The 11,401-nt window shown below is 44.2% G+C and overlaps 2 non-coding genes and 1 pseudogene across 2 annotated transcripts; all 3 read left to right on the forward strand.

Moving 5' to 3' along the window:
* The first annotated feature begins 5,318 nt into the window (after window positions 1–5,318).
* On the forward strand, window positions 5,319–7,239 carry LOC148165342 (small subunit ribosomal RNA). The gene has a single exon (XR_015771556.1). It is a non-coding gene; the product is annotated as a small subunit ribosomal RNA (ribosomal RNA).
* Window positions 7,240–8,855: 1,616 nt separating this feature from the next.
* On the forward strand, window positions 8,856–9,012 carry LOC148165343 (5.8S ribosomal RNA). Its single transcript, XR_015771555.1, has one exon. It is a non-coding gene; the product is annotated as a 5.8S ribosomal RNA (ribosomal RNA).
* Window positions 9,013–9,670: 658 nt separating this feature from the next.
* LOC148165344 (large subunit ribosomal RNA) overlaps window positions 9,671–11,401 on the forward strand; it is a 4,883-nt pseudogene continuing 3,152 nt past the window's right edge.

Genomic DNA, 11,401 nt, shown 5'->3' on the forward strand with positions numbered 1-11,401 from the left:
TAAATTGTTATGCAACCATGAAAACACTAATTATTTTCTTTTTTCGGAGTTTTTTCAGATTATTGAAAGTCTGACACAAAACCTGTCCGTAACTGCGGCGTTCTCGCCAAACGCTACAGCTTGAAAAATCTAAAATTCGCATAGTCTAAATGTCCGAGAAAAATCGAAATTAAATGAAAACGAACAAAAGTTCGGACCGAACTAACATTAATCGAAAGTGGATGTCATAATTTTAAGTCCCTAACTAAACGGGATCTAAAACCCTTTCGAAACTGTGGCGTTCGAATTTTGATGAAAATTATTCCAAGTCCAAAGTCGGAACTGAAGCGTTCACATTGAACGCTACAGTTTCGAGAATCTATTCGGAACTGAAGCGTTCACATTGAACGCTACAGTTTCGAGAATCTATTCGGAACTGAAGCGTTCACATTGAACGCTACAGTTTCGAGAATCTATTCGGAACTGAGGCGTTCACTTTGAACGTTACAGTTTCGAGAATTTATTCGGAACTGAAGCGTTCACATTGAACGTTACAGTTTCGAAAGGACAAAATTAACAAAGACCAAAAGTCCGAGAAAAATTGAAATTAAATGAAAATGAACAAAAGTTCGGACCGAACTAACATTAATCGAAAGTGGATGTCATAATTTTAAGTCCCTAACTGAACGGGATCTAAAACCCTTTCGAAACTGTGGCGTTCGAATTTTGATGAAAATTATTCTAAGTCCAAAGTCGGAACTGAAGCGTTCACATTGAACGCTACAGTTTCGAAAATCTATTCGGAACTGAAGCGTTCACACTGGCGATTGCTTATGCAACCATGAAAGCACAAATATGAAACGCTACAGTTTCGAAAACTCATTCGGAACTGAAGCGTTCACACTGGCGATTGTTTATGCAACCATGAAAGCACAAAAATGAAACGCCACAGTTGCGAAAACTCATTCGGAACTGATGCGTTTACACCGAACGCTACAGTTTTGAAACCTCGTTCGGAACTGATGCGTTCAAAAATGTCGAAATTTTTACAAGTCCAGTTTCGGAACTGTAGCGACTGCATGGACTTAGCGCGAAAAGGACACATTCAGTGGGAACTGTAGCGGTAGGGACCCGTAAAAAAAGTAAAAAAAATAATAAAATATTTTATTTTTTGCTTTTTACCTTCCGTATACACAATTTTTTTTTTTTTTTTTTTTTTTTTTTTTTTAAGTCCAAATTGGGAACTGTAGCGGTCAACAGAAAAAAAAACTTTTTCCATCAACCACATACAATTCCCATTTTTAATATAATATTATTATTTATATTAATATTATAATTATTCATAATATATTACTGAACATTTGCTTCTCCTCAGTTTCGTTCTTTGGTTTCCAATATCATTCACTCGATCATATTTAATTCAAGCTTGTTATCGGAGGAGAAACAAGTCTTTCACAATTTTCACCAGTTCTGCTTACCATGTGACGGATCTTTTGTTTTTCAACGGGCGGAACAATAATCGAGATTTTTACTGCTTGGTGTTTCGGGCTTTGTGTTTTATTTTATAGATCCGTCACATTATTCAAGTAAATTATTCAATTCAATTTGTCGTCTGCATTAGAGTCAAGATTATTAATTTCATCTCATTTGCAGACGACTTTGGATAAGAGCACTGGGTGGTCACGTTTTTTAACTAGCGGTGAATTAGCTAATTCGTTCGCAAAATGCACGTTACAGGCGGACTAATTCACATTTCGCTATTCATCGAGAAATTTTTATTCACAGCGGTATATTGTCTTTCTAGAGACTTACCACTTTTTATTTCATCGATGTATTTTTATTTTTAATTTAGCATAATATCATTAAACGGGGTCGCGATGTACGAGAGGTAACAGATCGTACGGACGCGCACATTTGATTTCATGTCAATCCATTCATCGTGCGTACTTGTCCGTCATCGCTGCCACTTACCATCACTACTCCCTATATATGCCACCGCGGCAGCGATCAGCTCTGAATCGCTCGATGCGTGAAACGATCGAAATCCCATAGTGCGCCGGCCGCTCGCTATGGGCGAGGGGTAGAGTAAAACGGTCTGATCGCTCGGTGCAAAAGTCCGTTTGGGTACTTAGAGACGGAATTTTAAAATTCTGATTTCGCAGATCAATTTCAAGGATTATTAGGACTCGAATGCTGTCGACCATGTTTTGTAAAAAAAGTTTTTTACGTTTTTACGGCAATTTGAGCTGAACGCTACAGTTTCGAAAAAAAGTCGGAACTGTGGCGTTCGATCGAAATTTTTCCAAGTCCGAAGTCGAAACTGTAGCGGTCGACCAAAATTTTTCTAAGTCCGATTCGAAACTGAGGCGTTCGACCGAAATTTTTCCAAGTCCAATTCGAAACTGTAGCGTTCGAACAAAATTTTTCTAAGTCCGAAGTCGAAACTGTAGCGTTCGGCGCTCATTCGTCTAAGTCCGAACTCGGAAGTGTAGCGGTTGACAAATTTACATTGACCAAAAGTCCGAGAAAAATCGAAATTAAATCCAAACGAACAAATGTTTGGGTCGAACTAGCATCGATAGAAGGTAGATTTTATAATTTCAAGCTCCTAATTAAACGGGATCTAAAACCCTCTGGAAACTGAGGCGTTCGAAATTTTGATGAAAATTTTTCTAAGTCCGAAATAGGAACTGTGGCGGTCGAGCGAAATTTTTCTAAGTCCGTAGTCGAAACTGAGGTGTTCGAATTTTTGATAAAAATTTTTCTAAGTCTCATGTTGGAACTGTGGCGGTCGAGCGAAATTTTTCCAAGTCCGAAGTCGAAACTGTAGCGTTCGAACGAAATTTTTCTAAGTCCGAAGTCGAAACTGTAGCGTTCGGCGCTCATTCGTCTAAGTCCGAAGTCGGAAGTGTAGCGGTTGACAAATTTACATTGACCAAAAGTACGAGAAAAATCGAAATTAAATGCAAACGAACAAATGTTTGGGTCGAACTAACATCGATAGAAGGTAGATTTTATAATTTCAAGCTTCTAATTAAACGGGATCTAAAACCCTCTGGAAACTGAGGCGTTCGAAATTTTGATGAAAATTTTTCTAAGTCCGAAATAGGAACTGTGGCGGTCGAGCGAAATTTTTCTAAGTCCGTAGTCGAAACTGAGGTGTTCGAATTTTTGATAAAAATTTTTCTAAGTCTCATGTTGGAACTGTGGCGGTCGAGCGAAATTTTTCCAAGTCCGAAGTCGAAACTGTAGCGTTCGAACGAAATTTTTCTAAGTCCGAAGTCGAAACTGTAGCGGTCGACCAAAATTTTTCTAAGTCCGATTCGAAACTGAGGCGTTCGACCGAAATTTTTCTAAGTCCAATTCGAAACTGTGGCGGTCGAGCGAAATTTTTCTAAGTCCGAAGTCGAAACTGTAGCGTTCGGCGCTCATTCGTCTAAGTCCGAAGTCGGAAGTGTAGCGGTTGATAAATTTACATTGACCAAAAGTCCCAGAAAAATCGAAATTAAATGCAAACGAACAAAAGTTACGGTCGAACTAACACCAAACAAGGGTGGCTGTGATAATTTCAAACCCCTAACTAAACGGGATCTAAAACCCTCTGGAAACTGAGGCGTTCGAAATTTTGATGAAAATTATTCTAAGTCCGAAGTCGGAACTGAGGTGTTCGGTCGAAATGCCGTAAAAACGTAAAAAATATTTTTTTCAAAACACCGTTAACGGCATTCGAGTCCTAATGACCCTTGAAATTGATCTGCGAAATCAGAATTTTAAAATTCCGTCTCTAAGTACCCAAACGGACTTTTGCACCGAGCGATCAGACCGATTTACCCGACCCCTCGCCCATAGCGAGCGGCCGGCGCGCTATGGGATTTCGACCGTTTCGCGCATCGAGTGATTCAGAGCTGAACGCTGCCGCGCTGGCATATATAGGGATAGTAGTGGTGGTATGTAGCAGCGGACAAAAGCGTACGATCGAAATGTGATTTTATGTGCGTCCGATTATCTTGTTACCTCTCGTACACCGCGACTTACCCGTAGTTGGGACGATGGCCGGAATGTGTACCCTGTGGACCCACCATCGTTTGAGGGATGACAAATCTTGCCATTGACCATGCACAGCGAGATTGCGGATGCGGCGAGCGTTTCTATGTTAGCGGTCCAAATGCAATCAAAGATTTTATGTGTTCGTGTCAGAACGACCAAAAATTAACAAATGCGTCAACTCACTAAAGTCCGAGCGAGAATTTTGAAATAAATAAAATTTCATAAACTCGTAACGTGTGAATATTTCTAAAGAGAAATCTCACAATAAACCGTCGCTTTCAATCTAGCGAAGAGTATGGAGAATGTTTGAACTTTTGCTTGTCGACGACGATATTTTTTCTTTACGATAAAATTTCAAGTCGATGTGCCCAAAAATCTCTAAATTTTGAACTGGGAAATTATTTCTTCGTCCGATGAATCGCATTGATCTCTGTTTTTGACGAAAAAAAGACGGATAAAATGCAGCATTCAATCAAGGATATAAAATAAAAGAAAAATTTTCCGTAAAAACTATATTACAATGGAGGATTATGTTTCTACTTTTCGTCCGATGAGTCGCAACAAAAATAAGTAATCCATCCGTCGTTGTTCGTTTAGTCGATCTGAATGCACTGTAAAAATTTATTAAAGTAAAATGTTACGTTTGCATTTCATGAATTTTGACAAACGTGTACCGAAATGTGTACAAATTATTTATTTCGACGACGACGACAACTTAGAACGGATGAATAAAATTAATTGTTGCAAGATTCAAACAAGGATGAAAAAGTCATAGAAAATTATTCCGTAACCATGATATTGGATTATTTTTTCTTCACTCTCTCCTCCGATGAGTCGCAACAAATAAAAATCCATAAATCAATTCATCCGTCGTTGTTCGTTTAGTCGATCTGAATGCACTGTAAAAATTTATTAAAGTAAAAATGTTACGTTGCATTTCATGAATTTTGACAAACGTGTACCCCGAAGTGTGTACAAATTATTTATTTCGACGACGACGACAACTTAGAACGGATGAATAAGAATAAAATTGTTGCAGGAGATTCAATCAAGGATGATGTGAAAAAAATGTCGAAAAATTTTCCATCCAGAAAGATCGCGTGGCGTTACGTCTCTTCTTACGAGGTTTTCGTTTCGCAGACACGCACACTTTCTTCAAAACAATAATAGGAAAGTGTTCAGTTTTTTATAAGAGCAGCAGGTGTCTTTCCGAAATTCTACGATTATTGTAGCTTATATGACTAGAAGGAAAGAAAGACTAAAACTCTCTTATTTTAAAACAAGAACGCAGTTCCCTGGTTGATCCTGCCAGTAGTCATATGCTTGTCTCAAAGATTAAGCCATGCATGTCTCAGTACAAGCCAAATTAAGGTGAAACCGCGAAAGGCTCATTAAATCAGTTATGGTTCCTTAGATCGTACCCACATTTACTTGGATAACTGTGGTAATTCTAGAGCTAATACATGCAAACAGAGCTCCAACCGGAAACGGAAGGAGCGCTTTTATTAGATCAAAACCAATCGGTGGCGGTCTCCGTCATCGTACAACTTGGTGACTCTGAATAACTTTACGCTGATCGCACGGTCTCGCACCGGCGACGCATCTTTCAAATGTCTGCCTTATCAACTGTCGATGGTAGGTTCTGCGCCTACCATGGTTGTAACGGGTAACGGGGAATCAGGGTTCGATTCCGGAGAGGGAGCCTGAGAAACGGCTACCACATCCAAGGAAGGCAGCAGGCGCGCAAATTACCCACTCCCGGCACGGGGAGGTAGTGACGAAAAATAACGATACGGGACTCATCCGAGGCCCCGTAATCGGAATGAGTACACTCTAAACCCTTTAACGAGGATCAATTGGAGGGCAAGTCTGGTGCCAGCAGCCGCGGTAATTCCAGCTCCAATAGCGTATATTAAAGTTGTTGCGGTTAAAAAGCTCGTAGTCGAATCTGTGTCCCGCGCCGCCGGTTCATCGTTCGCGGTGTCAACTGGCGTGCCGCGGGACGTCCTGCCGGTGGGCTTAGCTCGAGAGGGCGGCCCAACTCAATCCCGCCGCGGTGCTCTTCATTGAGTGTCGAGGTGGGCCGGCACGTTTACTTTGAACAAATTAGAGTGCTTAAAGCAGGCTAAAACTTCGCCTGAATACTGTGTGCATGGAATAATGGAATAGGACCTCGGTTCTATTTTGTTGGTTTTCGGAACCCCGAGGTAATGATTAATAGGAACGGATGGGGGCATTCGTATTGCGACGTTAGAGGTGAAATTCTTGGATCGTCGCAAGACGGACAGAAGCGAAAGCATTTGCCAAAAACGCTTTCATTGATCAAGAACGAAAGTTAGAGGTTCGAAGGCGATCAGATACCGCCCTAGTTCTAACCATAAACGATGCCAGCTAGCGATCCGCCGACGTTCTTCCGATGACTCGGCGGGCAGCTTCCGGGAAACCAAAGCTTTTGGGTTCCGGGGGAAGTATGGTTGCAAAGCTGAAACTTAAAGGAATTGACGGAAGGGCACCACCAGGAGTGGAGCCTGCGGCTTAATTTGACTCAACACGGGAAACCTCACCAGGCCCGGACACCGGAAGGATTGACAGATTGAGAGCTCTTTCTTGATTCGGTGGGTGGTGGTGCATGGCCGTTCTTAGTTGGTGGAGCGATTTGTCTGGTTAATTCCGATAACGAACGAGACTCTAGCCTGCTAAATAGGCGTATTTCGACATCCCAAAGGCCCGTCGATCCTGGGTTCGCCCGGTGGTCGTGCGCGGTTTTTACTGTCGGCGTACAAACAATTCTTCTTAGAGGGACAGGCGGCTTCTAGCCGCACGAGATTGAGCAATAACAGGTCTGTGATGCCCTTAGATGTTCTGGGCCGCACGCGCGCTACACTGAAGGAATCAGCGTGTCCTCCCTGACCGAGCGGTCCGGGTAACCCGCTGAACCTCCTTCGTGCTAGGGATTGGGGCTTGCAATTGTTCCCCATGAACGAGGAATTCCCAGTAAGCGTGAGTCATAAGCTCGCGTTGATTACGTCCCTGCCCTTTGTACACACCGCCCGTCGCTACTACCGATTGAATGATTTAGTGAGGTCTTCGGACCGGTACGCGATGGCGTTTCGACGTCGTCGATGTCGCTGGGAAGATGACCAAACTTGATCATTTAGAGGAAGTAAAAGTCGTAACAAGGTTTCCGTAGGTGAACCTGCGGAAGGATCATTAACGTGTCCTCGTACACACGAATTTTGACATATGTATAATTTATTATTATGCATTTTTATTTGATCGTGTCGATGTACACTTTATGTTTTTACAACACCGTCGTCGATGACATGGAGTCGACGGCACGATCTTTTGTCGTGCCGTTGCTTGTTTCTTTTTGAAACACCGTGTGTACGACGTTTTGAACTACGAATCGTACATATTCGGAAAAACAATAGCGTTACGCTGGCCCGCAGCGCCGGTCCTTGCGATCGAGTTTTTCACCTTTTTTGAACGAGAAAAACCGAATTCGCTCGGGCATACGGCTGTTTCTTCGGGTACCTAGATTTTTTGATTTTTTTTGTACTATCTCTCGATCTTTTCCAATGATGGAAAAAAGGAGGGACGCTTTCGGTTTTTCGACCGGATCGCGGAAAGTTGTGAACTCCACCGCGAAAGTCGAAAGACGTTAGAAGTCCTCTTTTTTCGGACACACGGAGAGGATGTAGCAGAGTAGTCGAGAAAGAAGAAAATCGCAGGTGTCGAATTAGGTTACGACTCCGTGGGTTTTAAATGATTTACGCCCGGCTACGGGACCGGCGAGAAACGCTCCCGATTTTACGATTCGCGTGAATGATGTTCGTCGTTAGACGCTTCAAAGAGTTTTTTGAAAGCGCCGTTAAACGAGCGATCACACACACATCACACCTTGCTTTTTTAATGTTTTTGGTAGATGTGGTAAAGTGATTTCGTTAGAAACGGTAAAATTCTCTTTACGGAGCGTACGACTGCACCATTTCAAAATTATATACACCGTCAATCGTCATTAAGTCACGATATAGAACGGTAAACTTGAGGATTTTATGTTAGACGCTCAGTCTGGCACGTCTATAGATTTTTTCGTCAAAATTCACGATCTGTCTTCGGTTTGGCGACGAAAAAATATAGAAAGAAAATTGAAACACGAACACAAAGACCGCCCGCGAAAATCTCTTTTCGCTTACGGCGGATACTAATTCGCTTTTTCATAACGAGTACGATGATGTAATGATGTGTTGATTCCGATCGATCAAAAACCGTCTCTTCGTCACACTTTTTAAAGTGCTTGACACACGCACACTAAATGAAAGACACAATAAAGGAAAACTACCGAAAATGTAGTTTATGAGAGAAAGCAGCATTATTTATTAAAATTATTGCTGAGAAAAAGGAAATTGGCAAATTCCTAATTAAAATCGTATCGAACATGTCCCATCTTCACACATACATGCTCGTACTTTGCGTGTAAAAGCGGAGACCGCGTGAAAAAGAAAAGTGCTTCTTTTTCGGTGCGCGGATACAAATTTGTGTTTGGGTTAATATTTTTTTTAATTTTTTCGTACGCGTAAAACTGAGACCGACGATCGCGTTCCCTTTCAGACGAGAAAGTACGGACGAAAGACAATTAAGAGCGAGAATCATAAATATCCATACCACAACACCGAAATTTTAGACGTGGCACGTTTCGGAACCACGAAGATCATTTTCGTTTCGGATGTACGCACGTACGCAAAAATTTTTGCAAGACGTGTATAGACAGCTGGACGATCGGCATGATCGGGGTTCTTGTGGAACGAGCGTTTAAATTTTAAAAAGATTACCCTGAACGGTGGATCACTTGGCTCGTGGGTCGATGAAGAACGCAGCTAATTGCGCGTCAACTTGTGAACTGCAGGACACATGAACATCGACATTTCGAACGCACATTGCGGTCCTCGGATATAATGTTCCCGGACCACTCCTGGCTGAGGGTCGTGTCAATTTCAAAGACTGCTCGGTTTTCGTTTTCGGACGAAAACGTCGGAGCGTGTTGGATGTGTTGCGACGCGTCGAATAGGTACTCATTAATGTACGTGATCGTCACTTACGTCACGATATAACGACGCACGCCTCGAACGTGTGCCGAGACGTTTACTCGAGCGTGTTTTTTCGTCAAAAAGGACGGGACGGGTATGCTTTGTATTTTTTTTTTACAAAGTCCGTCGGACGTCCACCTTGCGAATCATAAATACGAAAGTGTTTACGTCGGCACATGTTCTTGCGTGGTGTGTCGTAGAATCGTGTGTTTGTGTGCGTTTCTCGTGCAGCGAGTAAATTTGCGCGACATCTTAAGACGCGAAAGCGACCAACTACTACTTGTTGTAGTTGTTGGCTGGTCTTTCGGCGTAGCACGTCCTATTTCTTCAACATGTCGTCATTTAAAAAAAAAAATGGCGTTTTAAGGTTGAGAACGTTATAGACGGTCGTCGTGTCCGAGACGTGTAATGCAAATCGCGACAGACGTCAGATCGTAAGCGTTTCTGTAAACTTAGCCATTTTTTAAAAAGAAAAATGACGAACACGTATAGCAAGGAATGGGAGACGTGTCGTGATCGTCGAAATGACCGAATGAAAAATTTTTATTTTTCATATGCGACCTCAGAGCAGGTGAGACTACCCGCTGAATTTAAGCATATTACTAAGCGGAGGAAAAGAAACTAACTAGGATTCCCTCAGTAGCGGCGAGCGAACAGGGAGAAGCCCAGCACCGAATCCCGCGGCCGAAACCGGACGCCGGGAAATGTGGTGTTAGGGAGGATCCGTCATCCCGAGATCGTGCGGCGCGTCCAAGTCCATCTTGAACGGGGCCACAGCCCATAGAGGGTGCCAGGCCCGTAGCGACCGCTGCCGATAACGGGAGGATCTCTCCTCAGAGTCGGGTTGCTTGAGAGTGCAGCCCTAAGTGGGTGGTAAACTCCATCTAAGGCTAAATATGACCACGAGACCGATAGCGAACAAGTACCGTGAGGGAAAGTTGAAAAGAACTTTGAAGAGAGAGTTCAATAGTACGTGAAACCGTTCAGGGGTAAACCTGAGAAACCCGAAAGGTCGAAAGGGGAGATTCAGCGTGACTCGATGGCGGCGCTGGACGATCGTGTGACAGATGGCGTACGCGTCGTTTGCACCTTTCGTTTTGTCGATCTGCCGTCGAACGCGTGCACTTCTCCCCCTGTAGGACGTCGCGATCCGTTGAGTGCCGGTCTAAGGCCCGCGGTGGAGCTCGTTCGGACGGTTCGCCGTTCGCCGAATGAACCCGTGGTGTTTCCCGATCGGCTCGCTCGACGGTATACAGATGGCGCGGGGCCGCTACACAGTTAGCGTCCGACCTTCGGCAAGCGCGCCCGTCGTGATGGTGATCGGACCTGGTGCCGGTCCCGTCCCCGGGTGGCTGTTCGCTGAGGTGTTCTCGGACAGACCTCGTTGAAACGCCGATCTGCGACGCTATAGCTTTGGGTACTTTCAGGACCCGTCTTGAAACACGGACCAAGGAGTCTAGCATGTGCGCGAGTCATTGGGATTTAACTAAACCTAAAGGCGCAATGAAAGTGAAGGTCCGCCTTGCGCGGACCAAGGGAGGATGGGCGGTCGTTACGGCTGCCGCCCCGCACTCCCGGGGCGTCTCGTTCTCATTGCGAGAAGAGGCGCACCAAGAGCGTACACGCTGGGACCCGAAAGATGGTGAACTATGCCTGGTCAGGACGAAGTCAGGGGAAACCCTGATGGAGGTCCGTAGCGATTCTGACGTGCAAATCGATCGTCGGAACTGGGTATAGGGGCGAAAGACTAATCGAACCATCTAGTAGCTGGTTCCCTCCGAAGTTTCCCTCAGGATAGCTGGCGCTCATAGCATACGAGTTTCATCCGGTAAAGCGAATGATTAGAGGCATTGGGGTCGAAACGGCCTCAACCTATTCTCAAACTTTAAATGGGTGAGATCTCCGGCTTGCTCGAACTATTGAAGCCGCGAGACTCGAATCAGAGTGCCAAGTGGGCCATTTTTGGTAAGCAGAACTGGCGCTGTGGGATGAACCAAACGCCGAGTTAAAGCGCCTAAATCGACGCTTATGGGATACCATGAAAGGCGTTGGTAACTTAAGACATCAGGACGGTGGCCATGGAAGTCGGAATCCGCCAAGGAGTGTGTAACAACTCACCTGCCGAAGTTACTAGCCCTGAAAATGGATGGCGCTGAAGCGTCGTGCTTATACTCGGCCGTCAGAGGCATGTGCGGTCAGGTTATTAAATTAACCGGCCATGAAGCCCTGACGAGTAGGAGGGTCGCGGCGGTGAGCGCAGAAGGACTGGCCGTGAGGCCGTCTGGAGC

Source organism: Gnatocerus cornutus, unplaced genomic scaffold, assembly GCF_029298725.1.
Source record: "Gnatocerus cornutus isolate USDA-ARS CGAHR unplaced genomic scaffold, icGnaCorn1.1 ctg00000366.1, whole genome shotgun sequence".
Lineage (NCBI taxonomy): Eukaryota > Metazoa > Arthropoda > Insecta > Coleoptera > Tenebrionidae > Gnatocerus > Gnatocerus cornutus.